The sequence below is a fragment of the Ambystoma mexicanum genome, chromosome 11, assembly GCF_040938575.1.
Source record: "Ambystoma mexicanum isolate Mex_15411 chromosome 11, UKY_AmexF1_1, whole genome shotgun sequence".
In the NCBI taxonomy this organism is placed as follows: Eukaryota; Metazoa; Chordata; class Amphibia; order Caudata; family Ambystomatidae; genus Ambystoma; species Ambystoma mexicanum.
This window is the reverse complement of record NC_090934.1, coordinates 985287857-985308974: the sequence shown is the minus strand read 5'-3', so window position 1 is coordinate 985308974 and position 21118 is coordinate 985287857. Positions and strand designations below refer to the sequence as shown.

The 21118-nt window shown below is 48.0% G+C and overlaps 1 protein-coding gene across 2 annotated transcripts in view; it reads right to left on the bottom strand.

The window, feature by feature from the left end:
• CARS1 (cysteinyl-tRNA synthetase 1) overlaps window positions 1–21118 on the bottom strand; it is a 1125505-nt gene that overhangs the window by 887631 nt on the left and 216756 nt on the right. The window lies entirely within an intron of this gene.

The following is a 21118-nucleotide window of genomic DNA, read 5'->3' as shown; positions in this document are numbered from 1 at the left end:
AGAGAGTGAGGGGAAAGGAGGGTGAAGGTGTGCCTATCAGGAGGATCTCCGTCTTGCTGGCATTCAGGCAAAGATTGTTAGCGGCACACCAATCTTGAATGGCAGTTAAGCAATCAGAGATGAGAGATGGAGAGGAGGTGGCCAAGGCACCCTGAAAATTAGTTGGGTGTCGTCAGCATAGCACTGGAAATTGGAGCAGAAAATGGCAATGCAGTGAGCAAGAGTTGCCAGGTATTGGTTAAAAAGCCAGGGCGAAAGGTTAGACCCCTGGGAAATACCACAAGAAGAGAGAGAGAGATAGATGATAGGAAGGACCCAAGTTGGACCTGGGAGGGTCGATCAAAGAGGAAAGAGGTCAGCCAGGCCAGAGCCTGATCAGTAATTCCCAGGTCATCACAGAGATGGTTGAGCAGGATGGGATGGTTGACAGTGTGGAAGGGAGAGGAGAGCTCAAGTAGGATGAGGAAAGGGGGAATGTTAGAGTCAAGGTTGGACAGCACATCTTCACGGATGTTCAGGAGAGCAGTTTCCGTGCTTCTGGCAGCTCTGAAATCAGACTCGTGGTCGTATAGGCAGCCAACAGTATTGGAATGAAGGTTAAGCTGAGAGATGGCCATCTTTTCCAGGGGTTTGCCCAGAAAAGGGGTAATGGAAATTGGGTGATAATTAGCCAGACAAGAAGGATCAGCTGTGGGTTTCTTGAGAAGAGAATGCACAAGGGAGTGCTTCAGGGGGGAGGGGAAGGATCCTGAGGCAAAGCAGTGGTTGCAAAAATCAGCAAGGGCCGGAGCGAGGGTATCAGCATGGTCTTTGATGGTTTAAGAGGAACAGGAATGAACCTATTTTGATGAGGCTTTCATAGATCGGACTTGTCTAGCGACGTCATTATGGGAGAAAAGAGGAAAGGATGAGAAAGAGGGAGGCGGAGGGGCTGAAGGAGGCTCAGCATGCTCGACGGAGAAGGGAGAGGAAGAACAGGGGAGGAGAGGGAGGACAGATGTCCTGAAGTTTGAGATAAAATGAGAGGCAAGGGCATTGCAAAGAGCCTGGGAAGCAACGGTAGGAGTAGAGACTGCAGCAGGGTTGGCCAGCTCCTTGCAGATTTTAAAGAGTTCGGCCAAGTTGTTAGATGCCGCAGAGACACAGGCTTGAATGTGGACTCTCTTCTTGCTGAGGACAGAGAGTCGGTATTGCCTTTGGAGCAGACAACAGGCCAGTTCGTCAGAGGATGAACAAGGGGGAGTAGGTAGTGGCGAAAGCCTCAAATGACACACACTTCATGGTTCAGATGTCCGAGAAGGTAGGTGGCAATGTTGGGGTAGAGTAAGGGTAGAGTAAGTTGGGCCATAGGGGAGGATGGACAAGGAGAGGGAGTCTCAGAGGTCACAGAAGAGTAAAGAGGCGGAACAAGGAGAGTCTAGATGGATTTGAGGTCACTGAGGAGGAGAAGTTGAGTGGTAGAGGCCAAGAGGGAGGAGAACAGGTCCACCTACTCAGAGAAACAAGAGAATTTAACCAGGAGGCTGGTAGATAGTAGCCACGGTAAGAGTGGCAAGGAGAGAGAGCCTACAGACAAGGCAATCAAAAGAGGAGTAGGTCTGAGTGGGAATGATAGAGGCAGGAATCCACTCAGGAAAGATCAGGGCTACTCCCCCACTGGACCAGTAGGATCTGGGTGCGGAGAGGATCTTGTAGCCATCAGGGAGGACAGTGTTAAAGCTTGTGACAGACCTGGAACCACGTCTCAGAAAGACCAAGGAAATCAAGGTCTAGTTCTTCAAGGAGGTGGCAGATGTCAGACGAGTGTTTGACAGCAGAGGGACAGTTGAGTGGCAAGATGGAGGTTTCCACCCTTAAAGACCTTCTGGGGATGGGTACAAATCAGAGGTATGCCCTGCGGAGGTGAAGGAGCCCTAGGGAGGGGCAGAGGATGAGAGAGATAGAGAGGGCAAGGTAGCCAAGTGGGGGGAGGAGAGGGACAGCCGGCGATGAGAGGAAATTGATGAGGTGAGGGAAATGCCTATCAAAGAGGAGCAGATTGGCCTGGGGGCCTTGGACCTCGACAGTGCCATTTAGGTAGACATTTATGATGACATTAGAGGAGTCGAAGGAAGCCATGAGAATTTCCCAGCGAGTGCTACCATTAATGGGAGAGGAGGAGATAGGACAGAGCACAGAGATCATATGAAGAGTCCATAGACCTGGCGAAGGATCGACAAAGAGGATGTCGGTGAGGGTCTGTCTGGAGGAAGCATTGGAATAGGTGTCGGCGAAAGGGAGACCATGGTTGGAGGCCAACATATCCTTATTGAATTTCTTCTTCCAAGACTAAGTGAGAAGGGAATGATAGTCAATGGAGAAGCAGTTGGAAAAGATAGGAGAAACAGAAAGCACCATGGTAGTGGAAGAGAGAAAAGAGGGAGAAGCAGGAGGGACTAAGGCAGGTAGGCGTGAAACAAAAGAGTGGTGAGGTCACTCGGCCGGCAGGTTACAGAGAAGCAACAATTTACAGGCAAAGTACAGAGAAATTAGCAAAAAACAGTAAAATGTGACTTTCCAACAAAAAGCAAAAACAGCAAAATGTGGTTTTCCAATTAGGGAAGATGTTAGCAAAGGGTTTTAAGAAGCACTGAGAATCAGAATGTCAACATGAGAGAAAGAAGGAGAAAAACAGCTATAGTCAAAGGTGGTAGGCGCGAGTTCAGAAAGGAGGGAACTAACCCATAGTTCAGGAGGTTTCAGTGTCAAGGCAGTCCGGATTTCTTCAAGGAGTAAGGTGGCAGCATCATTGTAGTAAGGTGCTAGGGTGCTGGGAGGACCCCAGCGTAGCATCCTGGAAGCGGACAAGGAGCAGACAGGGGCCTTAGGAGTAGGCTTTTGGTAAGGGGGCCGGCGAAACCCTGCCAAGGCCCAAATGGTTGTTAAAAGTCCCTCACGACCAATCACTGTGCAAGGAAGAGGGAAGGCACCTCAAGAACTATGCATGTAACACAATGGAAAAGATAACGGTCATCTTGAAAGTGCTGTTCACGAATTTGTATAGTAGGCAACCAAGTATCACACAACAAAGTCTTTGTACAAACAGGCAGCTAGAAATGTTAAAAAGCACTGTCATGCAGCGTGGCCGTCATGTACAGTAAAGTTAAGTATTTGCAAACAAATTACACGGCAGTTCAGAAACACTTCCAATCATGGTGTAGATTACATCATAATATTCCCTGGAGGTGCAGTGGTCACAAAGTGCACATACTGTGCAGAAAAGGGGCCTGCAGCAGCCCGGGACGACAGCAAGATGGTAATGCATTTGGAATAAGTTAACAATGCAGGGAAGCCTTCTGCATCCTATACTTCGGAATGACCTGGTGACAGTTCAAAAACATCTACAGAATCGCTGATGGCTCCACTTATCCCCTACACCCCGAACTCCACCTTCTCCTTCTCAACCTACCTCCTCTACTACACCCACACCGTAAATGTAACCCCCAGGAGCGTCCCCGATGTAAAGCATTCAGTTGCTTCCTAGCTAGATTTATGTTTTGTAACTCTCTGTCTTCCTGCTCCCACTTCTTCCCAACTGGTTCGGAAAGCCTGGATTCTCAGGCAGCTGGGAAAGCTAGCACCAATAGACATGCTGCCACTTTAGTAGCGTTCATCCGGGGAATATTTGCAACTTGTGCCATGGTGTCTACCCCAGACCCTTGCAGAACAGACTCCTCTCTGTGTCCCAGAACGGCCCAGTACCAAAGGCTAAGGAAGAGTTTCAAAAGCACCAGAAGGCCCCAAATAAAGATACATGCACTAGAGTGGTCTGCAGATACATGGGATGAAGGTAATTCCCGTATATTTGAGCCAATCACTGTACCCCTCAACGAGAGGACTAAAGTACATCCTAGTAGGAAAGCTACGGTTACTTCAGTGTCAGATCATTTTATGAAATCACTGCTGTGCCTAAGACTATTTCTCCTTCCGGTGTACCAATCCAAACAGGCGCACAAGGCTCTAGCATTGATAAGGCAGTTTCAAAATCCCATCACAATACATGTTTGGTACTGGTAAGTGACAAAGCGTGTACTGGTCCTCATCCTCAGTACCTCTGAAGGCTGATGAGGTCTTTACAGAATAAGACTACAGTACAGGGCTCGATACCAAAGACTTTGAAACATGAAAAGAAGTCTGATAAACACACTAGAAGGCAGAAAACACCTCCTCTTTCCTTGCCAAAGGATTTAGCGTTTAATATTACTTTAATCTATGATTCAGGAGAATTGATCCTGCTAGAACCTTTTTAGTACACATGCAGGGTCTACAGCACCAGGTTTTATGCCAGATGTCTCCTACTGCATCAGGTCCTTTTAAGGAACCTACCTCTCAACCACCGCCACCATTTTTCCTAATGTGCATGTAACAAGGCCTGTAGTCTAATATTTACAACTCGAGAACTAATCAGCCAGCTCAAATCGTAGTGCCACATAGCACTGATGCATCTACTCTGCCCATCCCTATGGAACTTTCTGACATTGCTAAGGTAATAAATGAATGTGCTAGAAACAATGTCATTGGGACCCTTTGTAGTGGTTCTAGTGTAAACAATAAACAAGTTATAGCTTCCATTAAGGGCGGTACCCATTGACGCTTCTCCGGCTGAACCACTTTCAAAGAAGCTTATGGTGGAGGAAGATACTTTGAAACTGAAGAAGAGGAGCAAGTCTTTTACCTATAAGAATGTTCCATGGTGTTATATGCAAAGCCATGCAGGCTTTTGAACTGCGTCAGTATCACAAGCCAGAAGCTGGGAACATCTTCGTAAGAGGTAAACTTTTTACTCAACCTTGATGTGGACGTCAATTATAGAGCAAGATGTTTTCACAGGGTCTAAACCTCATTCTGAGCCTATGGCCTCTAAGGCTCTCTATTATAAATACAAAACTTCAAATGAGGATCCTTTCATTACGATGCACAATTTCCCAGCCCAAGCTGTTGTAGTTACAGCAGCATTGTGTACAAAAGGGATGGGCACTGCACATTCTTCAGTTATGGACAAGAATGCCAAATCCTGGGAGTACCAGGGTATGTAATCTTTTATCAATGCTGGGCACCAATTAAGACACATCTTTGCTTCCACAATGATTTGGGGATGGCGGGAATACATTACTTACATAAGTAACTGAGAAATCAAAGGAATCTTAAAATAAGAACATTCTTCAGACGAGCACTTAAATATAGACAGCGTCGCCAGGTAACCTTTAATGGTACCTACTTGAAGGCCCCTGAGGGCCAAAGAAAGTAAGAAAGACAAAATCATAGGAATGGAGCACTGAAAAGGGTCAACATTGTGATCTCTGCACCAGTCGCAGAACTTATGCCAACGGTACAGGGATTTTGTTGCAGGCCGCCTGGCCGAAAGCAACGCCTCCATCACATCATCCAGGAGGTCCCAATCCTTATACCTCAACCTTTCAGATACCAAGTGTGAAGGTTGAGAGTCTTGACCTCTGGATGGAGAACCAAACCCCTCCACCCCCTCGCGCAAGAGCAGATCCTCTCGTTGGGGAAGACGGCATGGAGGGCAGATGGACATTTCCCGAAGGTCCGGGTACCACACTCTCCTGGCCCAAGCCAGAGCAATGAGGATCATGTGGCAACCAAAACTACATAACCTCCGCAACACTTGAGGAATGACGGGGACTGGAGGAAACGCGTGCAGCAGTGGGAATGACCAATCCACCACGAACGCGTCTCCTAAGGCTCTTCTTGGAGGAAATTCCCTTGAGCAGAATCTCTCGTACTTCCGGTTGACACTGGTGTCGAAGAGATCCACTTGCGGGGCTCCCCAAAGTACGAAGATCTCCTGAAGGACTTCCTGAGCCAACTCCCACTCGTGGGAGGCCTTGCTCCGCCTGCTCAGAGCATTGTCGTTTCCGGACAGATGAACTGCAGTGATCGAAATTTCCTGCTGGATGGCCCAGAACCAGAGCTGCATTGCCTCTCTGCACAACGGAAGTGACCCTACCCCCCCTTTTATTGAGGTAATGCATGGCCACTGTGTTGTCTGTCCTGTCCCTGCCTGTCTGCCCAGTGCAGCCTTCGTACCCAGAGGAGCTGGAGCTCCTTCCCCCCCACTGCCAGAGCAGTGCAACCTCACAGATGAAGCTGTCCTGATCCCCTGCGAATTACCAGGTGAGCCCCTGGGCCTACCCTATCCGTATGAGCACCCCATTGAAATAGCAGCATTATCTAGTAATCATTCAGGCTGCCTATTCCAATCACACCAGCAACCACAGATGCCCGTGTTTTCGACATTTGCTGAGTGTATTCAGCTGGAGATCCGCATGGCTGACCATATTAAGATGGCCACCCACATTGCCTAAACTTTGCTCGGCCTCTGAACGTCCCCCCTACACTGTTGCCTGATGCCATTGGCTACAGCTGAGCATTATCTAGCCAATCACGCACCGGTAGGCATGAGCCGGGCTGCCTTCGCTAAGGCCGCCGAGCGAAGGCCAACATCCTGTCCCTGCCTGACCATACCTTCTGCCTGGTACCCTGCGCCTCGGCTCGCCAACCACTCCTGAAGACTCCATACACCAGGTATTACAGTTATCAGAAGCCCACTAAGCCGCTCTTCCCAAGCCCTCTGCAGGAACCCTTAGCCCAGACCACGCACGTGCTTCGTTATTACCTGCTACCCATGGACTAACAATCAACTACGTGCCTCACTTAAATCGCAGCATGGTCCGGCTCCTTTCCGTAACTGGACCCACCTCCTACGCCAATCCAGGTACCCTCTTGTATCATTATCTCACTGTGGGCAACAGTCTTGCTTAAGTCCCTTCTGACCTGACGGCCGCATGCCATGCTGCACTGCCAAACTGAACGTTACCTCATTGTCTGCTGCCCCACGCCATAATTAAGTGCTACCTATGGCCATACCGACTGCTACTGCTATTATTTTGCCTCACACACAACTGCTGCCTTGCGCTTAAATTGATTGTTACCACATTGATTGTTACCACATTGATTGTTACTGCTCTATTTGCTGCCTCATGCCCTAATTAATTGCTGTCTACCCCTAAATTGATTGTTACCACATTGATTGCCGCATTGATTGTTACTGCTCTGTTTGCCGCATTGATTGTTACTGTTCCGTTTGCCGCATTGACTATTGCCACCTCACGGCCAAATTGTATATTACCACATTGACTGCTGCTATACGCCTACATTGATTGTTACTGCTTTTGACTGCTGGTCTACACCAAACTGTCTGCTGCTGGTTGTGCTGCCCTCGCACTACCCACCATAACTAGGTTGCTACCATCTCCAACTCACACCAGTCTCTGGTCATCCGTGCACACCCCTCATCTTAACATGGCCAACATCGCACCCGCCTCAGCATGCATTCCCCCGACCCCGTTCCTCCCATCCTTCACCAAACCACATATGATCCAGGTGAAACCCAACCTTACCCACACAACACGCCCGAGAAACACCAGCTCCAGAAACCAAACTTTAGGTCTCCGATCCAGACAACCACCGAAAACCCCACGTGTCAACCTGGGCAACCACCCGGCCTTAGACCTCCCTAAAGAAAACACCAACCCTAACGGGTCTAGTATGCACAAGCTGTCTCCTCCAGCCACGCCAACAGAGACATCCACAAGCAAAAAAGGAAAGTTTACCGCCATTTCACCCTCCAACCTACATTGCGCTCTGATCAATGCCTGCTCCCTTCCCGCGCACGCCACAGAAATCCATGACCTCCTAACCAACCTCGACATCCTAGCCATCACAGAAACCTGGCTTCACAGTGCCACTGGCCCTGCCCTCTCAATAGCTATCCCACCAGGGTACACCATCCTCAGACAGGACAGACCGCTAACCACAGGAGGGGGAGTAGCCCTCATAGTCAAAGAACACCTAGACATAAGACAATCTTTGTCAGAACTCTGAGACAATATCGACTCCCTCACCGCTAAAATCTCTCGATCACCAAACTCCAACATCACCATCAACCTAGTATACCGCCCTCCAGGCCCCATATCTGATTTCCATCAAAACCTTACCCACCTTCTGGCTGGAAACCTAAAAACATCCACCAAAACTATCCTCCTAGGCAATCTTAACCTCGGATACGACAAGAAGGATAGACTGTCCACAGCCTTAGCTCTAGCACTACAAGAACTAGGCTTCGAACAAAAAAACCTTCCTACGCACTGCAAAGGACGCACATTGGACTGGTTAGCAGACCACCACTGTAGCATCGACATCAGCTCCATCACATCCCACCCCTTGGTCAAACCACTTGCTTATCCACTTCTTCATCCCCACCCTCGCAAGCACAGAGAAAAACAAAATCATCCCTGTACCACCAGCCTTGACAAGAAGCGCCAGGAACCTTACTAAAGAAAGGATCCTACCGTATCTAGATACTCACAATCTCTCAGCCACTCTAGACCCAGCAGTACTGGCGGACATCTACAAATCCACTATCAGTACAGCTATAAACATCATCTCCCCTCTCCAAAAGAAAAAATCCAAAAATATCAAACACTCCAACACTTGGTTCTCATCAGAACTAAAAGAACTATGCACCAAAAAAAGCAAAGCACTGAACACTTGGCAAAGCTCTCCTAGCGCCTCCTCACTATCTTCTTACAAATTACTGGCCACCCAATATAAAAAAAACATAATTACAGCGAAGTCCACCTCCTATAACGATAGAATCTCCAATGCCAGCTCAGAATCTAATGAGCTCTTCGGCAATTTCAAGGAACTATCCACACCTGCCACAAAGTCTCATGAAATCAAGCCTGGTGCAACACCATACAGTCCACCCTCCTTAACAAAATCGAGCTCCTCCAGAATAAAATTTTAGTCCACCACAAAAACCCCACTCAGCACCTATCATCAACCGCACTCGGGGAAACAGTGTCTGAGGTCAAAGGAAAAGAAAATAAAAATCACGCCATTCAAAATTAGAGAAGTCTCCGAACTAGAGATAATAGAAACTGTGAACAAAATCAAACCTAACTGCAAACGCGATGCCTGCCCGGCCAAACTAGTCAAAGACTGTGTAGAAACATTGGCCCCATTCCTTAAATCATTCATAAACGTCTCCTTCAACGCTAACTCAGTTCCAGAAAGCCTAAAAGAAGCGTGTGTGCCCCCACTCCTCAAAAAAAACCTACCCTAAACCCTGAAAACGGCAACAATTATAGACCCATCACCACCGTCCCCTTCCTGCTCAAGATCTTGGATAAGGTTGCCTACACGCAAATCCAACAAATACCTGGAAGAAAACCAAATCCTAGGGAAAAGACAATCGAGCTTCCGTCCAGGACACGGGACCAAGTCAGCCCTATTCCATCTGAAAATACAACCCAATGACATCGTGGACAAAGGTAAACCAGCACTCCTGCTCCTGCTGGAACTGTCCACTGCCTTCGACTTGGTCAACCATGACATTTTAGGCACGCAACTCAAAAACGAAGCCCACTTCTCTCCACAAGCCATCTCATGGGTCACATCCTTCCTCGAAGGTCGACTCATGAAAGTCTTCTCAAACTCTGCCTGCGCCACCCCCACCACCATCCACTGTGGTGTCCCACAAGGCTCCTGCACTGCCCCCACACTCTACAATATCTTCACCCTCCCACTTTTCAATGACCTAGATCGACAAAATATAGCATACACCAACTATGCCGACGATACTCAAGTTCTATTCCCCCCACAGAGATATATGGACAAGACGCTGCGGCACTTACCAAGATCTACACAGCCATCCAAACCTGGATAGCAGCCAAAGGCCTATGTCTAAACGGAGACAAAACAGCGAGCCTCATAGTTGGCACCAAAGAAACCTTAAACAAACTACCACCACAATACAAAACCTTCAAAATTGATAACTCTGCCATCACAGTCTCATCGGCTGTAAAAACCCTAGGAGTTTATCTCGACTCAACACTTTCCATGTCACGGCAGGTTAATGCCATAGCGTCCTCCGCTGCACTCACAACCAAGGTAATTAACGCAGTGAAACCCTTCCTCTCAACAAAGAACTGCCTCTCAATAGCCAGAGCCACAGTAGGCACCAAGCTTGACTGCTGCAATGCCCTCTTCCTAGGCACCTCAACAAAAAACAATTAAAAAATGCAAGTCACTCAGAACGCCTTAAGAACAGCCTTGAGTATTCCGAAAAGGGAACACATCCCCCAGGCTAGAAAAGAGGCCCACTGGTTACCTATAAAACAACGCATCCTCTTTCAAATCGATGGCCATTACTCACAGATGCCTCTCAGCTGTCACCCCACCCCATCTATCCGAAAGGATTACCCACATCGCGTCCTCCAGACCCACCAGATCACACTTGTCAAACCAGACCTAGGTACCCACTTTCAAAAAAAGTAAAGCTGGTGGCTCAAGCTTTCAGCACCTAGCTCCAAAAAACTGGAACACCCTTCCCAAAGCACTCCGGAATTAAAAATCCTACCAAGCCTTCTGCAAACTTCTAAAAAGAACCCATTTCAACTAACACTCTCTCTCCCTATTGTACTGTATGTGACACCTGTTTATAACAACGCGTTTACTGGTTTTTTGACAAAACTATGCATCAATCACACTTGTAACCACTCTATGTAACCGTTACTTGCTGTAAATAATGCATCTGCAAATGACATGTTCTAAGTGAGACTACTTGACCAGCGCTTCGATGCCCCTGGGCTGATGTGCCCTATACAAATCCAAATAAATAAAATAAATAAAATGATCAGGACACTCTTCCCCCGTACAGAGGGCAGACATGCCTTCAGGGTTAGCCTGATGGCCCTCAGCTCTAACAAACTGATGTGGAGTTTGGCCTCAGATGGAGACGAACAACCGCTGGCGGTCAAGTCGTTGGCATGAGCGCCCCATCCTGTGAGGGAAGCATCCGTCACTACCGTCACCTCCGGCCATGGTGGCCAAAAGTGTTCCCCCATCCCCCAATCAGATTCCCTTTGTTGGCCCACCAGAGAAGATCCTGGGAGACCGAGGGTGGAATCTGAACAGGATCCGACATCTTGCAAGAGAACTGCGACCACTGCATCTTGAGCGCCCACTGCAGGGATCTCATCCGCAGCCTGGCCTCTGGCACCAGAAAAATGCAGGATGCCATGAGGCCGAGCAACTGTAAGAATTCGAAAGCCGGGAGGCTCTGGGCATGTTGAAACTTGTCCACCATCAGCACAATGTGATGAGCCCTTACCTTGGGAGGCGAACACTTCCAAGGACGTGTCCAACACAGCCCCAATGTACTGGAGCTGTTGGGAAGGTGTCGGGTGCAACGTCTTGAAATTCAGGGAGAAGCCCAGCCTGTGATGGGTGGTGCAGGTGATACTAAGATGATCCAACGCCAGCTCGGGAGAGCGCGCCAGGATCAGCCAGTCGTCCAGGTAGGGGTAGACGTGAATCCCCCCCCCCTTGCATGAGGTACGCTGCCACCACCAGCATGAGCTTGGTGAAGACCCTCGGGCGGAGGTCAATCCGAACGGCAGGACCCGAAAGTGAAAGTGCGAGTCGCCAGCCGCAAACCTCAGGTACTTCCTATACACGAGATATCGGCACATGGAAGTAAGCATCCTTGAGGTCCAGAGACACCAACCAATCCTGAAGTTGAAGGGCCTGGAGGATTTAAGAGTGACCATCATGAACTTGGCCTTCCTGAGAAGTTTGCTCAACCAACGCAAGTCCATGATGGGTCTCAATCCCCAGTCTTTCTTTGGGATCAAAAAATAAGGGTAATACCATTCCTTGTTCCTCTCCGCTACAGGCACCAGTTCTATAGCACCTTTCTCCAGCAGGCTCAAAATGTCCTGCGCAAGGAGCGGATCCGGAAGCTTCAAAGACAGTTTCCCCCAGTGGATTGTCGTGAGGCCGCTGAAGGAAGGGAAGGCAGTAGCCGTGGGCAATGTTATCCAGAACCCACGCATCTGAAGTAATGGCACGCCATTCTTCGAGATGCTGAGACACTCTGCCCCCAACCGGCGAACCATGGGACATGGCTTCACGACTGTTTGGAAGCAGCTGCGCCAGTGCCTGAAGGCAAAGAGGCAGCTGCCTGAGCAGCTTTGGCACCACAAGTTCCCCGACCACCACGGGTACTCTTACGCTGGCCCCTTTGACTGGCGGCCCCTCTCGTTCTACCAAAGGAGGAGTAGTAACTAAAGGAACTTCCCCTCCACTGCTGTCCCCTAGGACGAAAAGGCAGAGGCTGACGCACCGCGGTGCTCAAAGATTTCGCCGCAGCTTTTGAGGTCTGCAGCCTCTCAAGACTCGTCAGCCTTGCTGTCGGACAAATGTGTGCCATCAAAGGGCATGTTGAGAAGACGGGCCTGCACATCCGGAGCAAACCCAGACTTCCGCAACTACGCAAATCTGCGTATACCAGTGCTCGCAGCCATGGATCAGCCAACACTGTCGGCCTGTGTCCGGTCAAAGGATCGAATCAAAAGGATCGAATGACCTTTTGTTTGAATCCAAAACGACGAAAAAAAGGTTTATTTTTTTTATTTATTTGTATATTTTTTAAGTTTAGTGTGCATAAAAAGTTATTTATAAAAAGAAAAACAGGAGGTTGGAGGGGGACCCCCCCCCCGCCCATAAAAAAATAAATAATAATTCAACCCTTTTTTTCGGTCATTTTGGTGTCGAAAAAAGGCATTCGAGCCTTTTGTTTTAGAACCTTTGACCTACAGCCCTGTCGGCCGTATCCAAACCCGACTAAGGGATTCACACATGGCATCCTTGCCGTCCTGCACAAGAGCAAGGAACCCAAGGAATGGTAGGGTACGCCGCCTACCTCGAGGTGGCCATAGCCGCCTGAACCACCAAACTCTCGGGAGTTAGGCGAGTAGATAGCTGGGGTCGCTAACGGAAGGGCAGTATTTCTTGGTGAAAGACTTATTAACAGCCGGAGGAGATTCCGGGGGACTGCCAAGCAGGTGCCACCCTTTTCTGCAAGGTAAGATGAAATGGCAAACAGGGTCAGAGGACGGACCTTGATCCAAAATGTCCATCAGATCAACCTGCACAAAGTCTTCAGGAGGACTAGACCAGCCCAGATACTCCGAGACTCGCACCATGAGCCTCCTATAAGAAGACTCTGCATGAGCCCCAGGCTCAGGTCTACCGAATTCACCTTCTGGGGAAGTGTCCAGCCCACTGGCATCATGGAAGGTCTGCCTCAACTCCTCCAACTGACGGTCTCCAGAAAAAAGTGGAGCATCTTCAAGGTCATCAGGTTCCTCAACCTCAGACCTTTCCTCCTCTTCATAAATATCATCCAGAGGGATGGGGACAGAAGAGGGCCTGGAGGCCAAATCCGGCCTCACAGACTGCAACGTAGCCTTCCTTGGAGGATCCACGATATCCGGGTACTCCAATAGCAAATTTCGAGAAAAAAATCCCTGAAGGTGCTGACAGTGCCGAAGGCTTCAACGTCGACAATCTCAATGTCGCGAACGCCGAAGGCTTCGGCGTAGGTGCCGACAGCGTCGTGGGCTGAGTCGGACGGACACGGCGCCGAATAGGTTGCTGCGGTCTTGCTGGAGACGAGGACCGAGACCTAGAGACACGTCTCTTCCGACTCTTCGAATCCTTGTCCGAACGGGACCTCGACGGCTCCCGATGGGAGTCGTGTCGTGTACCCGAGCCCGAAAGCGTGCGAGCCACGGTACGAGACCGATCCTGGCCGGCTTCGTCAGAAGGCGTGACCGGACCCATGCCCTGCGATTGAAAAAATCGCCAACATGGATTGTTTAAACGCTGCACATTCCTCCGGAGTCAAGGACTTCGTTGGGCACGTAACCTTCCTCGAGGCACCATCCTCTGAGGAGGACGGGGAAGGCGACCGGTGACGGCGCTTCCTCGAGTGCCTGGATAAGGAAGACGAGTGGCGGGAACCACTCTGGGACCGAGATCCCCAGGATTCCTTCCAACGCGGAGAGTCGCCTCTCGAGTCATCGGTCGAAACCCCCTTGGACTTGGACATCCAGGACTTAACAGGCTTAGAGCCCCTACCTACCTTGAGTTTCCCTTTCTGCTCCCGCAAGGCCTTGGCAGTCAGCGACTGGCATTTCATGCAGTCGTTGGTGTCGTGTGACTCCCCCAGGCACCACAAACAAATGTGGTGGGGGTCGGTGAGTGACATTTTCGATTTGCAATCCCGGCAGGTCTTTAAGCCAGACTGCGGACTCAGAGGGCTCGAAGAGAAAGACATCGTATCGATGAACACACGAGGCGCTCCGAGTCTCACGAAGTTAACACGTTCGCAGAAAATACGGTTGTATTCAACAACAAACAAAGAGTTCCTTTCCAAATGATGACTTTTCACCCCTGATCTCCCTTGACCGGGCTCTGCCCCAAATGAGAAGAGGGACAATTAATTTCCACTGGTCTTCCAATACTTCTCGTATTCACAAATCTTAATTTCTTTTTAAGCAGTGCTTCAGGCTTCGGCCCTTTTGTCAGCTTCCCTCTACCGGATTCACTCTTGCCAACTTTTATAGAACACTGTTCATGCGCTAATTTCACCAAGCAGGATTAATTTCCCTTTCTTTCACAAACATCTGTCGGTCAAAGACTTCTCGACGTTACAGAGAATTTTGCAAGACCCCTGTATGACCACTTGGACCTCTTTTCGCCTCTTCCCAAGGCCTTCTGGTTACAGTAGTCTGTACCATCGGGTAATCGGCCAGAGTTTCCTGTGTGAGCCCCCGCGCGGTGCTGGACTCCTCTGTTGCAATTTTTCCCCCCTCTTTCATCAATAGTTTTTTTTTACTTTTCAAAGTTCAAATTAGCCATTGGCTACTTTTCCTTCAACACAGTTTGGTTGCTTATCGACTCTCTTCTAGACTCACCGGCTGTGATGAACCACTTGGATTTCTTTCTCTTTGGAGTCTAGGTTGGTACCACAGAGACAAGAGTCTCTCCCTGGGTTGGTAATCGGCAGAGGAGGGTCTCGTGTACCATTGATATCTGCTGCAACACACGCTGGCTATTGTTTGTGTTATTATGATTCCTTCCGCAGAGGCCTTGGACGGAAAGGGCAAGGTCGCTTCTCTCCTGGTCACCCTCTGGGTATGTGCCGTCTTTCTCCTCCTCTTGAACTGCGGTGCTAGTTAGCTCTCACAAAGTGCAGTCTGCCTTGCTCACCTTGTGCTCCACCTTTTATCCCTGTGGGGAAGGGAAAGGTCCGTCAAGTGTGTGTGATTCTGGTCAATTGCCTGACTTTGCCTGACCCTTGTATTGGGACATGTCTTGTAAATGGCTCTGGTGTTAGTCCGTTGTCTTTCGTGTTGTGCGAAAGTGTTCATGTTGGAAAAGGTGAGGGGGGCATTATTTTGGAATATCCTACATTGTAGGATGGGGAAAACGTGTTAAAAGAATGGGGATACCACATCTCACCCATGAGTGTTCCACTCCCACAAGACCCTACCCCATCCAGGTGATCCTCCCTCATTGGTCCACCCCCAGGAACTGGATCCAGTAGCGATGGCTGTCTCTTGGCCATCTGGATGACAGATCCCTGGGGACTAGCTAGGAAGACACCTTCCGTTTTCTCACAAACTTCCTCCATGTGATGTAGCCACATTTGTTTCACACAGGGGAACTGGGTAAGAAAATCTACATTTCCTTTTCGGTGTTCCACATTGAAACAATAGGGTTGTAGGTCTAGAAACCATTGCATGACCCTAGGGTTGGAGTCTTTGCGTTGGCTAATCCAAACTAAGGGGTGAGTGGTCTGTAACGAGTGTGAACTGCCATCCCAATAGGTAGTACCTAGGATGGATAATGGCCCACTTGATGGTCAGAGCCTCCAGTTCCAACACAGTCATTTTATTCACGAGGGAACAGCTTGCAGCTGGTGAATAATATGGGATGTAGCAATCCATCGCAAACCTGAGAAAGGACGGCTTGTAACCCTGTAAGGGAGGCATCGCTCTGTAAGACAAACTCCTTAGAGAAGTCGACTACCTTTAGGATTAGGTTCTGACACAGCGTCAACTTCAAAATGTTATAACACATCTCATTCTCGTCATTCCAATTAAGTTTCTGGGGTTTGGTATTCTTAAAATGTATCTGTCAGCAGGGCTGTTTTGTCCAAAAAGTTGGGGATAAACCTTCGGTAGTATCCTATTAACCCGAAAAAAGCTCTAAGATGTCTTTTCATCTTGGGAGTTGGTTTATCTAAGACGGATTTTACCTTCTCATGTTGTGGTTGTACATTAGTGTTCGCTAAGAAGAAACCAAGATATTTTATGGCTGATGGGGCCAATCTGCACTTAGCTGGATTAGCAGTTAGGCCAGCATTTCTGAGGACTTTCATGATGGTATAAAGATGGAAGTGATGGTCCTCCCACGTTTTACTATAAATGACAATATCGTCTATATTAGCTCCATAGAAATCAGAATAGGGTTGTAGGATTTGATCCATGAGGCGTTGGAAAGTGGCTGGTGCACCGTGTAGACCGAAAGGGAGGACTTAAATTGGAATAATCCAATGGTGTTGAAAATGCACTGTTTTCCTTATTTGGTCCATATACAGGAACTTGCCAGTACCCCTTGGTTAAATCTAGGGTAGATAGAAAGGTGGCTGCTCCGAGTTTATCAATTAGGTCGTCGATGCATGGCATGGGACAGGAATGGAAGTCTGATATGGCACTAACCTGACGTAAATTGATACAGAATACAGAATCTCCAGGAACAGTCAGGTTTAGTGACAAACACAATAGGAGAGAATCATGGACTTGAAGAGGGCGCAATAATGTTGGCTTTCAGCGTTTTGTTGATTTCCTCGATCACTATCTGCTTACGGGCTTCTGGGAGTCAATATGATTTTAAGTGTACCACTTTACCTTTAGGTGTTCTAATATAGTGGTATGTACCTTTTACTCTTCCTGTTTATTCTGAAAATGCATCGGGAAATGAAATTACTACATCCTTTCGGTCTTCTTGGTGTTGAGTAGATGGCTCAGAAGGAATTAAATCAAAGTTATCTATGTTTCAGGAACTAGACAGGCTAGTACTTTGGCATGGGTGGCCGACTGGTTCTCTTTCCACTCTTTGAAGAGATTTACGTGATGTAATTGGATTTTTTGTTTTCTATCCGGATGGGCTACTCTATAAGTACAGGTTAACGTTCTTTCTACTATTTCAAAAGATCCGTGCCATTTGGAGATCAGCTTGTTCTCTGAGGTTGGTAATAGGACCAGTACTTTCTGTCCTATGCAGAATGATCTTAAATTCACTTTGTCATAAGTGGCCTTTTGTTGGCTCTGTGCTTTTTCCATACGAGTACAAATTAAGTCTCAAACCAACATCATACGTTCTTGCATGTGGATAGCGGCTTGCGAGATGGTAATAGGGGCCTCCTCTCTTTCTTCCCAGGTTTCCCGGAGCATGTCCAGAACATCTCTCGTCTCTCTTCCACAGAGCAATTCAAAGGGAGAGAAACCTGGGGAAGCTTGGTGGATTTTCCTCACTACAAATAGTACCCATGGGAACATACTGTCCCAGTCTTTCCCATCCTTGTCTTCAAGTTTTCGGAGAATTAATTTTAGGGTTTTATTAAATCTTTCTACCAAGCCATCGGTTTGGGGATGGTACACAGAGGATTGCAAGGTGGTAATGTGGAGTAGCTCTTTGACTTCGGCCAGAAGCTTACTCATAAAATTCGAGCCCTGGCCCATTAGTAGTTCCTTGGGAAAACTGACTCTGGACAAATGCGGTAGAAGATGTTTAAGGATCTGCTGGGTGGTATTATTTCGCATTGGGTATGCCTCGGATATCGGGTTGCATAATCTACGATCACAAGGACATATTTATTGCCTAATCTGGAGGTTTCAAGCAGTCCAATTATGTCCATACCAATTCTTGAAAAGGGGATTTCTATAACCGGCAACTGGTTCAGATGGGCAGGTGATGGGATGCATGTGCTGGTCTTTCGACATATTTTGCACGTCTGGATGAAAGTTTTTAAATCGACGTGGATACCTGGCCAGTAAAACATTCCACCAATATGCACCTCGGTTTTGGACTGACCTAAGTGCGCACCAGTAAGATGGGAATGTGCAATTTCCAGTACCGCCTTAGGTGGATCTTGGAGATTACTAACTGTCATTATTAGGCCTTCAGTAGATGTTTCTCTTGTATATAACAATCCCTGCTTTAAGAAGAAATAGGGACTTACCTTCTTCATAAATTCTCCTTCAGGCAAAGGTTGTTAAAAAGCTTCAGCGAGAGCTGGATCATTTCGCTGGGCGAAGGCTAGCTCGGGATATATTGTAGGCTCTTCTCCCTTCCTTTCTTCGATGTTAACAGGTTTATTAGCTTCCACAAAGCCTAGTGTACGTCTTTCTGTTTTGTCTGGTTTACTTTCCTTAAACTGAGGAAATAGAGCCTTTTCCAGAATTCCTTGAGCAATTGGATTACCACGATGTACTTCAAATGGGATTTAATCATGATTCTGTAACATAACCTTTATGTTGCCCCGGAAGTTGGGATCGATGACACCTGCTAAACGTCTATACCGAACTTCCACACTAGGCCAGATTCTGGGGCCAACTTTATTTAACACCCGGGGGGGTATCGATCCACAACCAAATTGGTAGGAATCATTCCTCTTTTCCCAGGGGGAATAACAGTGTTCCTACTCTTGCAGATATATCAAAACCTATCGACTAATTAGTGGCAACAGAGGGGCTTGAAGCTCTATGACTAAGTTTTTAAAATCATAGGGTTCCCCAATTTGTTTCAATTGAGTCACATGCTACTCCTGACACCATATGTAAGGAAGGCATGGTATCAAAGCAAGACACACAACTGATCACAGTTCATGGGTGTTTATTAAACTGAAAAAATGGGTGAGATAAATGCCTAATCTAAACCTAAATCTAAGATGGGAGCAAGCTACAACCATCAAATAATAATAATAATAATACTGTACTAGTTGAGTCTAGTCAAATAAATAGGGGCCTATACTAAGAAAAACCTATTACCAGTCCTTACTTCTAACTACAAAATAGCGTGGGATAATGTTCACAAAGAAAGAAAGACGTGTTCTCAAAAGCATAAATCAGGATGTTATAGCCGGGATTCTTCCCTTCCCCATGTTTGAAGCATGGGACAACGCGGGACTCTGGAGCACAGCAAACATCTAGGGTGTCTGCGGCCCCAGTTTACAGTTCCTTCTCTTCCTATCAGGGCCTCCTGTGCCCAAGTCTCTTTATGAAATGTCTCTTGCTTCAGAGAGCCTGATGCATCACAAACAACAAACAAACTGTTCTTTCTATAGATCTTCAGGTCGGGTGACTCTTCTTCACCTGAGGATCCACCCCAGCCAGGCTCCATTCCCTCTCAAAATATCAGCCTCCCCCAAACAGGCTCAGAACACTGTGGACGTCCCTCAGCCGGGATCACATGTGTTACCAAAATGCAGTTAACTTTAGCTTTTGAATTCACAATGTGTCAAAGACTTTCGACTGTACAAGGGGTTTGACTCGACCCCCTGTATGACCACTTTGACATCTGTCGCTAGCCTTCCCTGCGCTTGTTGGTTCTTGTGATTTTCTTAGTTCAACACATCCTCCTTGTTCAGGAGCGGGGCATTCGTTAGAGCTTTCGAATGAGCGCCAATGCCTCGGTTGTTCACAAAAGAACGTCTATTATCTTCTTTTCTTTATGCAAATGTTGCCACTGCAACCATGAGCTCAACACAGTCGGGTTTACTATCAGTTTCCTCCCACTCACCGGCTGTGCTGAACTTGTTGGGTTTTCTTCTGCTGGAGTCAAGGATCGTACCATGGCGGCAAGCTCTTTTCCCCGCCCTGGCTATCAGTGCGGGAGGCCCCCGTGTACCGTTGACATCTGCCCCACAAATAGTCAGCTGCAATTCCCGGTTTTACTGTTCCTTTATCGAAGACTTTGTGGGTCCGAGTAAAAAATGGCAAGGGCAATTCCCTCCTTGTCGTCCTTTCGGTTTCCTCTGCCTTTCTCCTTCGTTTGAACTGTCGTTCTGGAATAGCTGCTTCTACGTGCTTTCGGCCTTGCCCAAAGCATGCTCTCGTGCTCCGCACTTTATCCCCGTGGAGAAGTGAAAGGGCCGTCGGGTGTGTGTAGTTATTGGAAAATTGCCTGACTCTGCCGGACCCTTGTGTGTTGGGACATGTGAGGTAAAAGGCTCTGGTGTTAGTCCGTTATCTTTCGTGTTGTGCGAAAGTGTTCGTGTCGGAAAGGGGGGGCAATATTTTGGAATATCCTACGTGGTAGGATGGGGAAACAGTGTTGAAAGAAGGGGGCACGGTGTCTCCCCTGTCAGTGTTCCACTTCCACTACCCCAAGACCCCCCCATCCAGGTGATCCTCCCGCACTGCTTCACCCCTAGGAACTGGATCCAAAAGCGATGGCCGTGTCCTGCCCACCTGGATGACCGATTCCCCCCCTAGCGGGTGAGACACCTTCATGTTTCTCACAGGACCTACTCAGTCTATCTTTATGTTACCAATGACCACATTCCATTTCTATATGTTTTTCCCCTCTTCACTAGGCAGGATTGTTGAAGCATGGTATATTCCTTAGGGGCTGGTAGGGTGAGTGTTACGAAGGAAGGAGATCAATGACTAAGGGAATCTGGATCACCATGACGGTAAATTTGCATTCCTTGGTCTTCCTGCACTCTGCTTTTCCAGACTGAATAAAGGAAGTAATGCATGTGGAGAGGAGGGCAGCAGCATATAACTGACCAGTCTTCAGGCAAAAAGGTTGCAAAGTACTTCATGGTCAAAAAAAGCATTATTCCTGGAGAAAATATCCAAAGAACAGTTTTTAGTGAAAGCTAGAGGAGTGGTCCAAGTGGCAGCTTTGAAAATGTAAGCGACAGGACTGTCCCTTAAGACAGCCATCAATTTGTCATGGTCCTAGTGAAATGCACCTGAAGCCCCTGCAAAATAGGGTCCCCTTTGAACTTGTAGGATTTGGAGATGCTTGTCACAGTCCATCTGGCAACAGAAGCCTTAGAAGCCTTATTGCCAGGGACAGCTGCGAGAAACCGGAAGGGGTCTCCCTATCTAGCCCCTAGGGATCTGTC